Source organism: Amia ocellicauda, chromosome 2 (genome assembly GCF_036373705.1).
Source record: "Amia ocellicauda isolate fAmiCal2 chromosome 2, fAmiCal2.hap1, whole genome shotgun sequence".
Taxonomy (NCBI): Eukaryota; Metazoa; Chordata; class Actinopteri; order Amiiformes; family Amiidae; genus Amia; species Amia ocellicauda.
Genome location: NC_089851.1, coordinates 56700855 through 56715139, shown reverse-complemented (window position 1 = coordinate 56715139; position 14285 = coordinate 56700855). Strand labels below are relative to the sequence as shown.

The 14285-nt window shown below is 46.1% G+C and overlaps 11 non-coding genes across 11 annotated transcripts; 7 read left to right on the top strand and 4 right to left on the bottom strand.

Moving 5' to 3' along the window:
* Positions 1-194: 194 nt before the first annotated feature.
* On the top strand, positions 195-268 carry trnat-ugu (transfer RNA threonine (anticodon UGU)). The gene has a single exon. It is a non-coding gene; the product is annotated as a tRNA-Thr (tRNA).
* A 164-nt stretch (positions 269-432) lies between these two features.
* On the bottom strand, positions 433-506 carry trnan-guu (transfer RNA asparagine (anticodon GUU)). Its single transcript has one exon. It is a non-coding gene; the product is annotated as a tRNA-Asn (tRNA).
* Positions 507-4935: 4429 nt separating this feature from the next.
* On the top strand, positions 4936-5009 carry trnat-agu (transfer RNA threonine (anticodon AGU)). Its single transcript has one exon. It is a non-coding gene; the product is annotated as a tRNA-Thr (tRNA).
* Positions 5010-5433: 424 nt separating this feature from the next.
* Positions 5434-5507, top strand: trnat-ugu (transfer RNA threonine (anticodon UGU)). The gene has a single exon. It is a non-coding gene; the product is annotated as a tRNA-Thr (tRNA).
* A 164-nt stretch (positions 5508-5671) lies between these two features.
* trnan-guu (transfer RNA asparagine (anticodon GUU)) lies at positions 5672-5745 on the bottom strand. Its single transcript has one exon. It is a non-coding gene; the product is annotated as a tRNA-Asn (tRNA).
* A 1565-nt stretch (positions 5746-7310) lies between these two features.
* On the top strand, positions 7311-7384 carry trnat-agu (transfer RNA threonine (anticodon AGU)). The gene has a single exon. It is a non-coding gene; the product is annotated as a tRNA-Thr (tRNA).
* Positions 7385-7733: 349 nt separating this feature from the next.
* Positions 7734-7807, top strand: trnat-ugu (transfer RNA threonine (anticodon UGU)). The gene has a single exon. It is a non-coding gene; the product is annotated as a tRNA-Thr (tRNA).
* Positions 7808-7971: 164 nt separating this feature from the next.
* Positions 7972-8045, bottom strand: trnan-guu (transfer RNA asparagine (anticodon GUU)). Its single transcript has one exon. It is a non-coding gene; the product is annotated as a tRNA-Asn (tRNA).
* Positions 8046-11262: 3217 nt separating this feature from the next.
* Positions 11263-11336, top strand: trnat-agu (transfer RNA threonine (anticodon AGU)). Its single transcript has one exon. It is a non-coding gene; the product is annotated as a tRNA-Thr (tRNA).
* Positions 11337-11765: 429 nt separating this feature from the next.
* trnat-ugu (transfer RNA threonine (anticodon UGU)) lies at positions 11766-11839 on the top strand. Its single transcript has one exon. It is a non-coding gene; the product is annotated as a tRNA-Thr (tRNA).
* A 164-nt stretch (positions 11840-12003) lies between these two features.
* trnan-guu (transfer RNA asparagine (anticodon GUU)) lies at positions 12004-12077 on the bottom strand. The gene has a single exon. It is a non-coding gene; the product is annotated as a tRNA-Asn (tRNA).
* Between the last annotated feature and the right edge of the window lie 2208 nt (positions 12078-14285).

Below are 14285 nucleotides of genomic sequence, written 5' to 3'. Positions count from 1 at the left end.
CTCTGTGTGCTTCCTTTGTTGCAGTCTGCATCCAGATTTTGTTTTGTTTTGTTTTGTTTTGTTTTGTTTTGTTTTGTTTTGTTTTGTTTTGTTTTGTTTTGTTTTGTTTTGTTTTGTTTTGTTTTGTTTTGTTTTGTTTTGTTTTGTTTTTTGCCTTACGCCTGAGTGTAGGCACTGGGGAATGGGAGAGTCCTGGCACCGTGGCTTAGTTGGTCAAAGCGCCTGTCTTGTAAACAGGAAACCCTGGGTTCGACTCCCAGCAGTGCCTTGGTTTATGTTGGCCTAGGCAATGGAAAGGAAGTTTCTAAACGCTCAATACATTTTTGCAAGATGGCCATCCACAGCAAGCAGCTTAAGGTTACTGTAGCCACAGTCTGGCAAGCTGTCCGCCAGAAGTAGAAACAATAACAAGGGGCGGGGGGAAAAGTGGGCCGTCCCTGGGTGGATTCAAACCACCATCCTTTTGGTTAACAGCCAAACACGCTGACCGATTGCGCCACAGAGACAGACAGAGGTGTTGTGGTTGCTGCAGTCGTGCAGTTCCTTCACAGTTGCCAAAAATCATTTCCAGCACACGATTTTCTTTGTTGTTGAATGCAACATACGTGACCATTGGGGGAGCGATAGCAAGCAAGAGAGTTAGATATCGAGAGTCATAGATAGATAGATAGATAGATGGATGGATGGACGGCAAGGCAAGCATCTGATTGACAGTGGTCCGTGATCTGCTGTTATGCTACTATGCTACTGACCATTGGGGGAGCGATAGCAAGCAAGAGAGTTAGATATCGAGAGTCATAGATAGATAGATAGATAGATGGATGGATGGACGGCAAGGCAAGCATCTGATTGACAGTGGTCCGTGATCTGCTGTTATGCTACTATGCTACTGACCATTGGGGGAGCGATAGCAAGTAAGAGAGTTAGATATCGAGAGTCATTGATAGATAGATAGATAGATGGATGGATGGATGGACGGCAAGGCAAGCATCTGATTGACAGTGGTCCGTGATCTGCTGTTATGCTACTATGCTACTGACCATTGGGGGAGCGATAGCAAGTAAGAGAGTTAGATATCGAGAGTCATTGATAGATTGATAGATAGATGGATGGATGGATGGACGGCAAGGCAAGCATCTGATTGACAGTGGTCCGTGATCTGCTGTTATGCTACTATGCTACTGACCATTGGGGGAGCGATAGCAAGCAAGAGAGTTAGATATCGAGAGTCATAGATAGATAGATAGATAGATGGATGGATGGACGGCAAGGCAAGCATCTGATTGACAGTGGTCCGTGATCTGCTGTTATGCTACTATGCTACTGACCATTGGGGGAGCGATAGCAAGTAAGAGAGTTAGATATCGAGAGTCATTGATAGATAGATAGATAGATGGATGGATGGATGGACGGCAAGGCAAGCATCTGATTGACAGTGGTCCGTGATCTGCTGTTATGCTACTATGCTACTGACCATTGGGGGAGCGATAGCAAGTAAGAGAGTTAGATATCGAGAGTCATTGATAGATTGATAGATAGATGGATGGATGGATGGACGGCAAGGCAAGCATCTGATTGACAGTGGTCCGTGATCTGCTGTTATGCTACTATGCTACTGACCATTGGGGGAGCGATAGCAAGCAAGAGAGTTAGATATCGAGAGTCATAGATAGATAGATAGATAGATGGATGGATGGACGGCAAGGCAAGCATCTGATTGACATTGGTCCGTGATCTGCTGTTATGCTACAATGCTACTGACCATTGGGGGAGCGATAGCAAGCAAGAGAGTTAGATATCAAGAGTCATAGATAGATAGATAGATAGATGGATGGATGGACGGCAAGGCAAGCATCTGATTGACAGTGGTCCGTGATCTGCTGTTATGCTACTATGCTACTGACCATTGGGGGAGCGATAGCAAGCAAGAGAGTTAGATATCGAGAGTCATTGATAGATAGATAGATAGATGGATGGATGGATGGACGGCAAGGCAAGCATCTGAGTGACAGTGGTCCGTGATCTGCTGTTATGCTACTATGCTACTGACCATTGGGGGAGCGATAGCAAGCAAGAGAGTTAGATATCAAGAGTCATAGATAGATAGATAGATAGATGGATGGATGGACGGCAAGGCAAGCATCTGATTGACAGTGGTCCGTGATCTGCTGTTATGCTACTATGCTACTGACCATTGGGGGAGCGATAGCAAGTAAGAGAGTTAGATATCGAGAGTCATTGATAGATAGATAGATAGATGGATGGATGGATGGACGGCAAGGCAAGCATCTGATTGACAGTGGTCCGTGATCTGCTGTTATGCTACTATGCTACTGACCATTGGGGGAGCGATAGCAAGTAAGAGAGTTAGATATCGAGAGTCATTGATAGATTGATAGATAGATGGATGGATGGATGGACGGCAAGGCAAGCATCTGATTGACAGTGGTCCGTGATCTGCTGTTATGCTACTATGCTACTGACCATTGGGGGAGCGATAGCAAGCAAGAGAGTTAGATATCGAGAGTCATAGATTGATAGATAGATAGATGGATGGATGGACGGCAAGGCAAGCATCTGATTGACAGTGGTCCGTGATCTGCTGTTATGCTACTATGCTACTGACCATTGGGGGAGCGATAGCAAGCAAGAGAGTTAGATATCGAGAGTCATAGATAGATAGATAGATAGATAGATGGATGGATGGACGGCAAGGCAAGCATCTGATTGACAGTGGTCCGTGATCTGCTGTTATGCTACTATGCTACTGACCATTGGGGGGGCGATAGCAAGCAAGAGAGTTAGATATCAAGAGTCATAGATAGATAGATAGATAGATGGATGGATGGACGGCAAAGCAAGCATCTGATTGACAGTGGTCCGTGATCTGCTGTTATGCTACTATGCTACTGACCATTGGGGGAGCGATAGCAAGCAAGAGAGTTAGATATCGAGAGTCATTGATAGATAGATAGATAGATGGATGGATGGATGGACGGCAAGGCAAGCATCTGATTGACAGTGGTCCGTGATCTGCTGTTATGCTACTATGCTACTGACCATTGGGGGAGCGATAGCAAGTAAGAGAGTTAGATATCGAGAGTCATTGATAGATTGATAGATAGATGGATGGATGGATGGACGGCAAGGCAAGCATCTGATTGACAGTGGTCCGTGATCTGCTGTTATGCTACTATGCTACTGACCATTGGGGGAGCGATAGCAAGCAAGAGAGTTAGATATCGAGAGTCATAGATAGATAGATAGATAGATGGATGGATGGACGGCAAGGCAAGCATCTGATTGACATTGGTCCGTGATCTGCTGTTATGCTACAATGCTACTGACCATTGGGGGAGCGATAGCAAGCAAGAGAGTTAGATATCAAGAGTCATAGATAGATAGATAGATAGATGGATGGATGGACGGCAAGGCAAGCATCTGATTGACAGTGGTCCGTGATCTGCTGTTATGCTACTATGCTACTGACCATTGGGGGAGCGATAGCAAGCAAGAGAGTTAGATATCGAGAGTCATTGATAGATAGATAGATAGATGGATGGATGGATGGACGGCAAGGCAAGCATCTGAGTGACAGTGGTCCGTGATCTGCTGTTATGCTACTATGCTACTGACCATTGGGGGAGCGATAGCAAGCAAGAGAGTTAGATATCAAGAGTCATAGATAGATAGATAGATAGATGGATGGATGGACGGCAAGGCAAGCATCTGATTGACAGTGGTCCGTGATCTGCTGTTATGCTACTATGCTACTGACCATTGGGGGAGCGATAGCAAGTAAGAGAGTTAGATATCGAGAGTCATTGATAGATAGATAGATAGATGGATGGATGGATGGACGGCAAGGCAAGCATCTGATTGACAGTGGTTCGTGATCTGCTGTTATGCTACTATGCTACTGACCATTGGGGGAGCGATAGCAAGTAAGAGAGTTAGATATCGAGAGTCATTGATAGATTGATAGATTGATAGATAGATGGATGGATGGACGGCAAGGCAAGCATCTGATTGACAGTGGTCCGTGATCTGCTGTTATGCTACTATGCTACTGACCATTGGGGGAGCGATAGCAAGCAAGAGAGTTAGATATCGAGAGTCATAGATTGATAGATAGATGGATGGATGGACGGCAAGGCAAGCATCTGATTGACAGTGGTCCGTGATCTGCTGTTATGATACTATGCTACTGACCATTGGGGGAGCGATAGCAAGCAAGAGAGTTAGATATCAAGAGTCATAGATAGATAGATAGATAGATGGATGGATGGACGGCAAGGCAAGCATCTGATTGACAGTGGTCCGTGATCTGCTGTTATGCTACAATGCTACTGACCATTGGGGGAGCGATAGCAAGCAAGAGAGTTAGATATCGAGAGTCATAGATAGATAGATAGATAGATGGATGGATGGACGGCAAGGCAAGCATCTGATTGACAGTGGTCCGTGATCTGCTGTTATGCTACAATGCTACTGACCATTGGGGGAGCGATAGCAAGCAAGAGAGTTAGATATCAAGAGTCATAGATAGATAGATAGATGGATGGATGGACGGCAAGGCAAGCATCTGATTGACAGTGGTCCGTGATCTGCTGTTATGATACTATGCTACTGACCATTGGGGGAGCGATAGCAAGCAAGAGAGTTAGATATCAAGAGTCATAGATAGATAGATGGATGGATGGATGGATGGACGGCAAGGCAAGCATCTGATTGACAGTGGTCCGTGATCTGCTGTTATGCTACTTTGCTTCTGACCATTGGGGGAGCGATAGCAAGCAAGAGAGTTAGATGTCAAGAGTCATAGATAGATAGATAGATAGATGGATGGATGGATGGACGGCAAGGCAAGCACCTGATTGACAGTGGTCCGTGATCTGCTGTTATGCTACTATCAGCAGCAGCAGCGGCAGATTTGGCGCCGTGGCTTAGTTGGTTAAAGCGCCTGTCTAGTAAACAGGAGGTCCTGGGTTCAAATCCCAGCGGTGCCTTAGGCGGGCTTTCTGTGCTCCTTGCGAAGCTTGTGCTTCCGCTTTGTCGACCATCAGTTTTAGCAAGATAGGCTTATCGTAAAGCCATCAGAGGACGTAATGAACCGGAAAGCCAACTGGACAGACGCCGGTTTGTAAAGAAGAACCAGAACCCAAAGGACACGCGCTACGGCCAACGTCCAATTCCCATTGCCGCCCCTGGACAGTCGCAACAGGGAGCTTGTTGCTCCCGTAAACCTTACGTTTTCACCTCTGTGTGCTTCCTTTGTTGCAGCCTGCATCCAGATTTTGTTTTGTTTTGTTTTGTTTTGTTTTGTTTTGTTTTGTTTTGTTTTGTTTTGTTTTGTTTTGTTTTGTTTTGTTTTGTTTTGTTTTGTTTTTTGCCTTATGCCTGAGTGTAGGCACTGGGGAATGGGAGAGTCCTGGCACCGTGGCTTAGTTGGTCAAAGCGCCTGTCTTGTAAACAGGAAACACTGGGTTCGACTCCCAGCAGTGCCTTGGTTTATGTTGGCCTAGGCAATGGAAAGGAAGTTTCTAAACGCTCAATACATTTTTGCAAGATGGCCGTCCACAGCAAGCAGCTTAAGGTTACTGTAGCCACAGTCTGGCAAGCTGTCCGCCAGAAGTAGAAACAATAACAAGGGGCGGGGGGAAAAGTGGGCCGTCCCTGGGTGGATTCGAACCACCATCCTTTTGGTTAACAGCCAAACGCGCTGACCGATTGCGCCACAGTGACAGACAGAGGTGTTTTGGTTGCTGCAGTCGTGCAGTTCCTTCACAGTTGCCAAAAATCATTTCCAGCACACGATTTTCTTTGTCGTTGAATGCAACATACGTGACCATTGGGGGAGCGATAGCAAGCAAGAGAGTTAGATATCGAGAGTCATAGATAGATAGATAGATAGATAGATAGATAGATAGATAGATAGATAGATAGATAGATAGATGGATGGACGGCAAGGCAAGCATCTGATTGACAGTGGTCCGTGATCTGCTGTTATGATACTATGCTACTGACCATTGGGGGAGCGATAGCAAGCAAGAGAGTTAGATATCAAGAGTCATAGATAGATAGATGGATGGATGGATGGATGGACGGCAAGGCAAGCATCTGATTGACAGTTGTCCGTGATCTGCTGTTATGCTACTTTGCTTCTGACCATTGGGGGAGCGATAGCAAGCAAGAGAGTTAGATGTCAAGAGTCATAGATAGATAGATAGACAGATGGATGGATGGACGGCAAGGCAAGCACCTGATTGACAGTGGTCCGTGATCTGCTGTTATGCTACTATGCTACTGACCATTGGGGGAGCGATAGCAAGCAAGAGAGTTAGATATCGAGAGTCATTGATAGATAGATAGATAGATGGATGGATGGACGGCAAGGCAAGCATCTGATTGACAGTGGTCCGTGATCTGCTGTTATGCTACAATGCTACTGACCATTGGGGGAGCGATAGCAAGCAAGAGAGTTAGATATCAAGAGTCATAGATAGATAGATAGATAGATGGATGGATGGATGGACGGCAAGGCAAGCATCTGATTGACAGTGGTCCGTGATCTGCTGTTATGCTACAATGCTACTGACCATTGGGGGAGCGATAGCAAGCAAGAGAGTTAGATATCGAGAGTCATAGATAGATAGATAGATAGATGGATGGATGGACGGCAAGGCAAGCATCTGATTGACAGTGGTCCGTGATCTGCTGTTATGCTACAATGCTACTGACCATTGGGGGAGCGATAGCAAGCAAGAGAGTTAGATATCAAGAGTCATAGATAGATAGATAGATGGATGGATGGACGGCAAGGCAAGCATCTGATTGACAGTGGTCCGTGATCTGCTGTTATGATACTATGCTACTGACCATTGGGGGAGCGATAGCAAGCAAGAGAGTTAGATATCAAGAGTCATAGATAGATAGATGGATGGATGGATGGATGGACGGCAAGGCAAGCATCTGATTGACAGTGGTCCGTGATCTGCTGTTATGCTACTTTGCTTCTGACCATTGGGGGAGCGATAGCAAGCAAGAGAGTTAGATGTCAAGAGTCATAGATAGATAGATAGACAGATGGATGGATGGATGGCAAGGCAAGCACCTGATTGACAGTGGTCCGTGATCTGCTGTTATGCTACTATGCTACTGACCATTGGGGGAGCGATAGCAAGCAAGAGAGTTAGATATTGAGAGTCATAGATAGATGGATGGATGGATGGACGGCAAGGCAAGAACCTGATTGACAGCGGTCCGTGATCTGCTGTTATTCTACTATCAGCAGCAGCAGCGGCAGATTTGGCACCGTGGCTTAGTTGTTTAAAGCGCCTGTCTAGTAAACAGGAGGTCCTGGGTTCAAATCCCAGCGGTGCCTTAGGCGGGCTTTCTGTGCTCCTTGCGAAGCTTGTGCTTCCGCTTTGTCGACCATCAGTTTTAGCAAGATAGGCTTATCGTAAAGCCATCAGAGGACGTAATGAACCGGAAAGCCAACTGGACAGACGCCGGTTTGTAAAGAAGAACCAGAACCCAAAGGACACGCGCTACGGCCAACGTCCAATTCCCATTGCCGCCCCTGGACAGTCGCAACAGGGAGCTTGTTGCTCCCGTCAACCTTAGGTTTTCACCTCTGTGTGCTTCCTTTGTTGCAGCCTGCATCCAGATTTTGTTTTGTTTTGTTTTTTGCCTTACGCCTGAGTGTAGGCACTGGGGAATGGGAGAGTCCTGGCACCGTGGCTTAGTTGGTCAAAGCACCTGTCTTGTAAACAGGAAACCCTGGGTTCGACTCCCAGCAGTGCCTTGGTTTATGTTGGCCTAGGCAATGGAAAGGAAGTTTCTAAACGCTCAATACATTTTTGCAAGATGGCCATCCACAGCAAGCAGCTTAAGGTTACTGTAGCCACAGTCTGGCAAGCTGTCCGCCAGAATTAGAAACAATAACAAGGGGCGGGGGGAAAAGTGGGCCGTCCCTGGGTGGATTCGAACCACCATCCTTTTGGTTAACAGCCAAACGCGCTGACCGATTGCGCCACAGAGACAGACAGAGGAGTGTTGGTTGCTGCAGTCATGCAGTTCCTTCACAGTTGCCAAAAATCATTTCCAGCACACGATTTTCTTTGTCGTTGAATGCAACATACGTGACCATTGGGGGAGCGATAGCAAGCAAGAGAGTTAGATATCGAGAGTCATAGATAGATAGATAGATAGATGGATGGATGGACGGCAAGGCAAGCATCTGATTGACAGTGTTCCGTGATCTGCTGTTATGCTACTATGCTACTGACCATTGGGGGAGCGATAGCAAGCAAGAGAGTTAGATAACAAGAGTCATAGATAGATAGATGGATGGATGGATGGACGGCAAGGCAAGCATCTGATTGACAGTGGTCCGTGATCTGCTGTTATGCTACTATGCTACTGACCATTGGGGGAGCGATAGCAAGTAAGAGAGTTAGATATCGAGAGTCATTGATAGATAGATAGATAGATGGATGGATGGACGGCAAGGCAAGCATCTGATTGACAGTGGTCCGTGATCTGCTGTTATGCTACAATGCTACTGACCATTGGGGGAGCGATAGCAAGCAAGAGAGTTAGATATCAAGAGTCATAGATAGATAGATAGATAGATGTATGGATGGACGGCAAGGCAAGCATCTGATTGACAGTGGTCCGTGATCTGCTGTTATGCTACAATGCTACTGACCATTGGGGGAGCGATAGCAAGCAAGAGAGTTAGATATCAAGAGTCATAGATAGATAGATAGATAGATGGATGGATGGACGGCAAGGCAAGCATCTGATTGACAGTGGTCCGTGATCTGCTGTTATGCTACTTTGCTTCTGAGCATTGGGGGAGCGATAGCAAGCAAGAGAGTTAGATGTCAAGAGTCATAGATAGATAGATAGACAGATGGATGTATGGACGGCAAGGCAAGCACCTGATTGACAGTGGTCCGTGATCTGCTGTTATGCTACTATGCTACTGACCATCGGGGGAGCGATAGCAAGCAAGAGAGTTAGATATCGAGAGTCATTGATAGATAGATAGATGGATGGATGGACGGCAAGGCAAGCATCTGATTGACAGTGGTCCGTGATCTGCTGTTATGCTACAATGCTACTGACCATTGGGGGAGCGATAGCAAGCAAGAGAGTTAGATATCAAGAGTCATAGATAGATGGATGGATGGACGGCAAGGCAAGCATCTGATTGACAGTGGTCCGTGATCTGCTGTTATGCTACAATGCTACTGACCATTGGGGGAGCGATAGCAAGCAAGAGAGTTAGATATCAAGAGTCATAGATAGATAGATAGATAGATGGATGTTTGGACGGCAAGGCAAGCATCTGATTGACAGTGGTCCGTGATCTGCTGTTATGCTACAATGCTACTGACCATTGGGGGAGCGATAGCAAGCAAGAGAGTTAGATATCAAGAGTCATAGATAGATAGATAGATAGATGGATGGATGGACGGCAAGGCAAGCATCTGATTGACAGTGGTCCGTGATCTGCTGTTATGCTACAATGCTACTGACCATTGGGGGAGCGATAGCAAGCAAGAGAGTTAGATATCAAGAGTCATAGATAGATAGATAGATAGATGGATGGATGGACGGCAAGGCAAGCATCTGATTGACAGTGGTCCGTGATCTGCTGTTATGCTACTATGCTACTGACCATTGGGGGAGCGATAGCAAGTAAGAGAGTTAGATATCGAGAGTCATTGATAGATTGATAGATAGATGGATGGATGGATGGACGGCAAGGCAAGCATCTGATTGACAGTGGTCCGTGATCTGCTGTTATGCTACTATGCTACTGACCATTGGGGGAGCGATAGCAAGCAAGAGAGTTAGATATCGTCATTGATAGATAGATAGATAGATGGATGGATGGATGGACGGCAAGGCAAGCATCTGAGTGACAGTGGTCCGTGATCTGCTGTTATGCTACTATGCTACTGACCATTGGGGGAGCGATAGCAAGCAAGAGAGTTAGATATCAAGAGTCATAGATAGATAGATAGATAGATGGATGGATGGACGGCAAGGCAAGCATCTGATTGACAGTGGTCCGTGATCTGCTGTTATGCTACTATGCTACTGACCATTGGGGGAGCGATAGCAAGCAAGAGAGTTAGATATCAAGAGTCATAGATAGATAGATGGATGGATGGATGGATGGACGGCAAGGCAAGCATCTGATTGACAGTGGTCCGTGATCTGCTGTTATGCTACTTTGCTTCTGACCATTGGGGGAGCGATAGCAAGCAAGAGAGTTAGATATCAAGAGTCATAGATAGATAGATGGATGGATGGATGGATGGACGGCAAGGCAAGCATCTGATTGACAGTGGTCCGTGATCTGCTGTTATGCTACAATGCTACTGACCATTGGGGGAGCGATAGCAAGCAAGAGAGTTAGATATCAAGAGTCATAGATAGATAGATAGATAGATGGATGGATGGACGGCAAGGCAAGCATCTGATTGACAGTGGTCCGTGATCTGCTGTTATGCTACAATGCTACTGACCATTGGGGGAGCGATAGCAAGCAAGAGAGTTAGATATCAAGAGTCATAGATAGATAGATAGATAGATGGATGGATGGACGGCAAGGCAAGCATCTGATTGACAGTGGTCCGTGATCTGCTGTTATGCTACAATGCTACTGACCATTGGGGGAGCGATAGCAAGCAAGAGAGTTAGATATCAAGAGTCATAGATAGATAGATAGATAGATGGATGGATGGACGGCAAGGCAAGAATCTGATTGACAGTGGTCTGTGATCTGCTGTTATGATACTATGCTTCTGACCATTGGGGGAGCGATAGCAAGCAAGAGAGTTAGATATCAAGAGTCATAGATAGATAGATGGATGGATGGATGGATGGACGGCAAGGCAAGCATCTGATTGACAGTGGTCCGTGATCTGCTGTTATGCTACTTTGCTTCTGACCATTGGGGGAGCGATAGCAAGCAAGAGAGTTAGATGTCAAGAGTCATAGATAGATAGATAGACAGATGGATGGATGGATGGCAAGGCAAGCACCTGATTGACAGTGGTCCGTGATCTGCTGTTATGCTACTATGCTACTGACCATTGGGGGAGCGATAGCAAGCAAGAGAGTTAGATATTGAGAGTCATAGATAGATGGATGGATGGATGGATGGCAAGGCAAGAACCTGATTGACAGCGGTCCGTGATCTGCTGTTATTCTACTATCAGCAGCAGCAGCGGCAGATTTGGCGCCGTGGCTTAGCTGGTTAAAGCGCCTGTCTAGTAAACAGGAGGTCCTGGGTTCAAATCCCAGCGGTGCCTTAGGCGGGCTTTCTGTGCTCCTTGCGAAGCTTGTGCTTCCGCTTTGTCGACCATCAGTTTTAGCAAGATAGGCTTATCGTAAAGCCATCAGAGGACGTAATGAACCGGAAAGCCAACTGGACAGACGCCGGTTTGTAAAGAAGAACCAGAGCCCAAAGGACACGCGCTACGGCCAACGTCCAATTCCCATTGCCGCCCCTGGACAGTCGCAACAGGGAGCTTGTTGCTCCCGTCAACCTTACGTTTTCACCTCTGTGTGCTTCCTTTGTTGCAGTCTGCATCCAGATTTTGTTTTGTTTTGTTTTGTTTTGTTTTGTTTTGTTTTGTTTTGTTTTGTTTTGTTTTGTTTTGTTTTGTTTTGTTTTGTTTTGTTTTGTTTTGTTTTTTGCCTTACGCCTGAGTGTAGGCACTGGGGAATGGGAGAGTCCTGGCACCGTGGCTTAGTTGGTCAAAGCGCCTGTCTTGTAAACAGGAAACCCTGGGTTCGACTCCCAGCAGTGCCTTGGTTTATGTTGGCCTAGGCAATGGAAAGGAAGTTTCTAAACGCTCAATACATTTTTGCAAGATGGCCATCCACAGCAAGCAGCTTAAGGTTACTGTAGCCACAGTCTGGCAAGCTGTCCGCCAGAAGTAGAAACAATAACAAGGGGCGGGGGGAAAAGTGGGCCGTCCCTGGGTGGATTCAAACCACCATCCTTTTGGTTAACAGCCAAACACGCTGACCGATTGCGCCACAGAGACAGACAGAGGTGTTGTGGTTGCTGCAGTCGTGCAGTTCCTTCACAGTTGCCAAAAATCATTTCCAGCACACGATTTTCTTTGTTGTTGAATGCAACATACGTGACCATTGGGGGAGCGATAGCAAGCAAGAGAGTTAGATATCGAGAGTCATAGATAGATAGATAGATAGATGGATGGATGGACGGCAAGGCAAGCATCTGATTGACAGTGGTCCGTGATCTGCTGTTATGCTACTATGCTACTGACCATTGGGGGAGCGATAGCAAGCAAGAGAGTTAGATATCGAGAGTCATAGATAGATAGATAGATAGATGGATGGATGGACGGCAAGGCAAGCATCTGATTGACAGTGGTCCGTGATCTGCTGTTATGCTACTATGCTACTGACCATTGGGGGAGCGATAGCAAGTAAGAGAGTTAGATATCGAGAGTCATTGATAGATAGATAGATAGATGGATGGATGGATGGACGGCAAGGCAAGCATCTGATTGACAGTGGTCCGTGATCTGCTGTTATGCTACTATGCTACTGACCATTGGGGGAGCGATAGCAAGTAAGAGAGTTAGATATCGAGAGTCATTGATAGATTGATAGATAGATGGATGGATGGATGGACGGCAAGGCAAGCATCTGATTGACAGTGGTCCGTGATCTGCTGTTATGCTACTATGCTACTGACCATTGGGGGAGCGATAGCAAGCAAGAGAGTTAGATATCGAGAGTCATAGATAGATAGATAGATAGATGGATGGATGGACGGCAAGGCAAGCATCTGATTGACAGTGGTCCGTGATCTGCTGTTATGCTACTATGCTACTGACCATTGGGGGAGCGATAGCAAGTAAGAGAGTTAGATATCGAGAGTCATTGATAGATAGATAGATAGATGGATGGATGGATGGACGGCAAGGCAAGCATCTGATTGACAGTGGTCCGTGATCTGCTGTTATGCTACTATGCTACTGACCATTGGGGGAGCGATAGCAAGTAAGAGAGTTAGATATCGAGAGTCATTGATAGATTGATAGATAGATGGATGGATGGATGGACGGCAAGGCAAGCATCTGATTGACAGTGGTCCGTGATCTGCTGTTATGCTACTATGCTACTGACCATTGGGGGAGCGATAGCAAGCAAGAGAGTTAGATATCGAGAGTCATAGATAGATAGATAGATAGATGGATGGATGGACGGCAAGGCAAGCATCTGATTGACATTGGTCCGTGATCTGCTGTTATGCTACAATGCTACTGACCATTGGGGGAGCGATAGCAAGCAAGAGAGTTAGATATCAAGAGTCATAGATAGATAGATAGATAGATGGATGGATGGACGGCAAGGCAAGCATCTGATTGACAGTGGTCCGTGATCTGCTGTTATGCTACTATGCTACTGACCATTGGGGGAGCGATAGCAAGCAAGAGAGTTAGATATCGAGAGTCATTGATAGATAGATAGATAGATGGATGGATGGATGGACGGCAAGGCAAGCATCTGAGTGACAGTGGTCCGTGATCTGCTGTTATGCTACTATGCTACTGACCATTGGGGGAGCGATAGCAAGCAAGAGAGTTAGATATCAAGAGTCATAGATAGATAGATAGATAGATGGATGGATGGACGGCAAGGCAAGCATCTGATTGACAGTGGTCCGTGATCTGCTGTTATGCTACTATGCTACTGACCATTGGGGGAGCGATAGCAAGTAAGAGAGTTAGATATCGAGAGTCATTGATAGATAGATAGATAGATGGATGGATGGATGGACGGCAAGGCAAGCATCTGATTGACAGTGGTCCGTGATCTGCTGTTATGCTACTATGCTACTGACCATTGGGGGAGCGATAGCAAGTAAGAGAGTTAGATATCGAGAGTCATTGATAGATTGATAGATAGATGGATGGATGGATGGACGGCAAGGCAAGCATCTGATTGACAGTGGTCCGTGATCTGCTGTTATGCTACTATGCTACTGACCATTGGGGGAGCGATAGCAAGCAAGAGAGTTAGATATCGAGAGTCATAGATTGATAGATAGATAGATGGATGGATGGACGGCAAGGCAAGCATCTGATTGACAGTGGTCCGTGATCTGCTGTTATGCTACTATGCTACTGACCATTGGGGGAGCGATAGCAAGCAAGAGAGTTAGATATCGAGAGTCATAGATAGATAGATAGATAGATAGATGGATGGATGGACGGCAA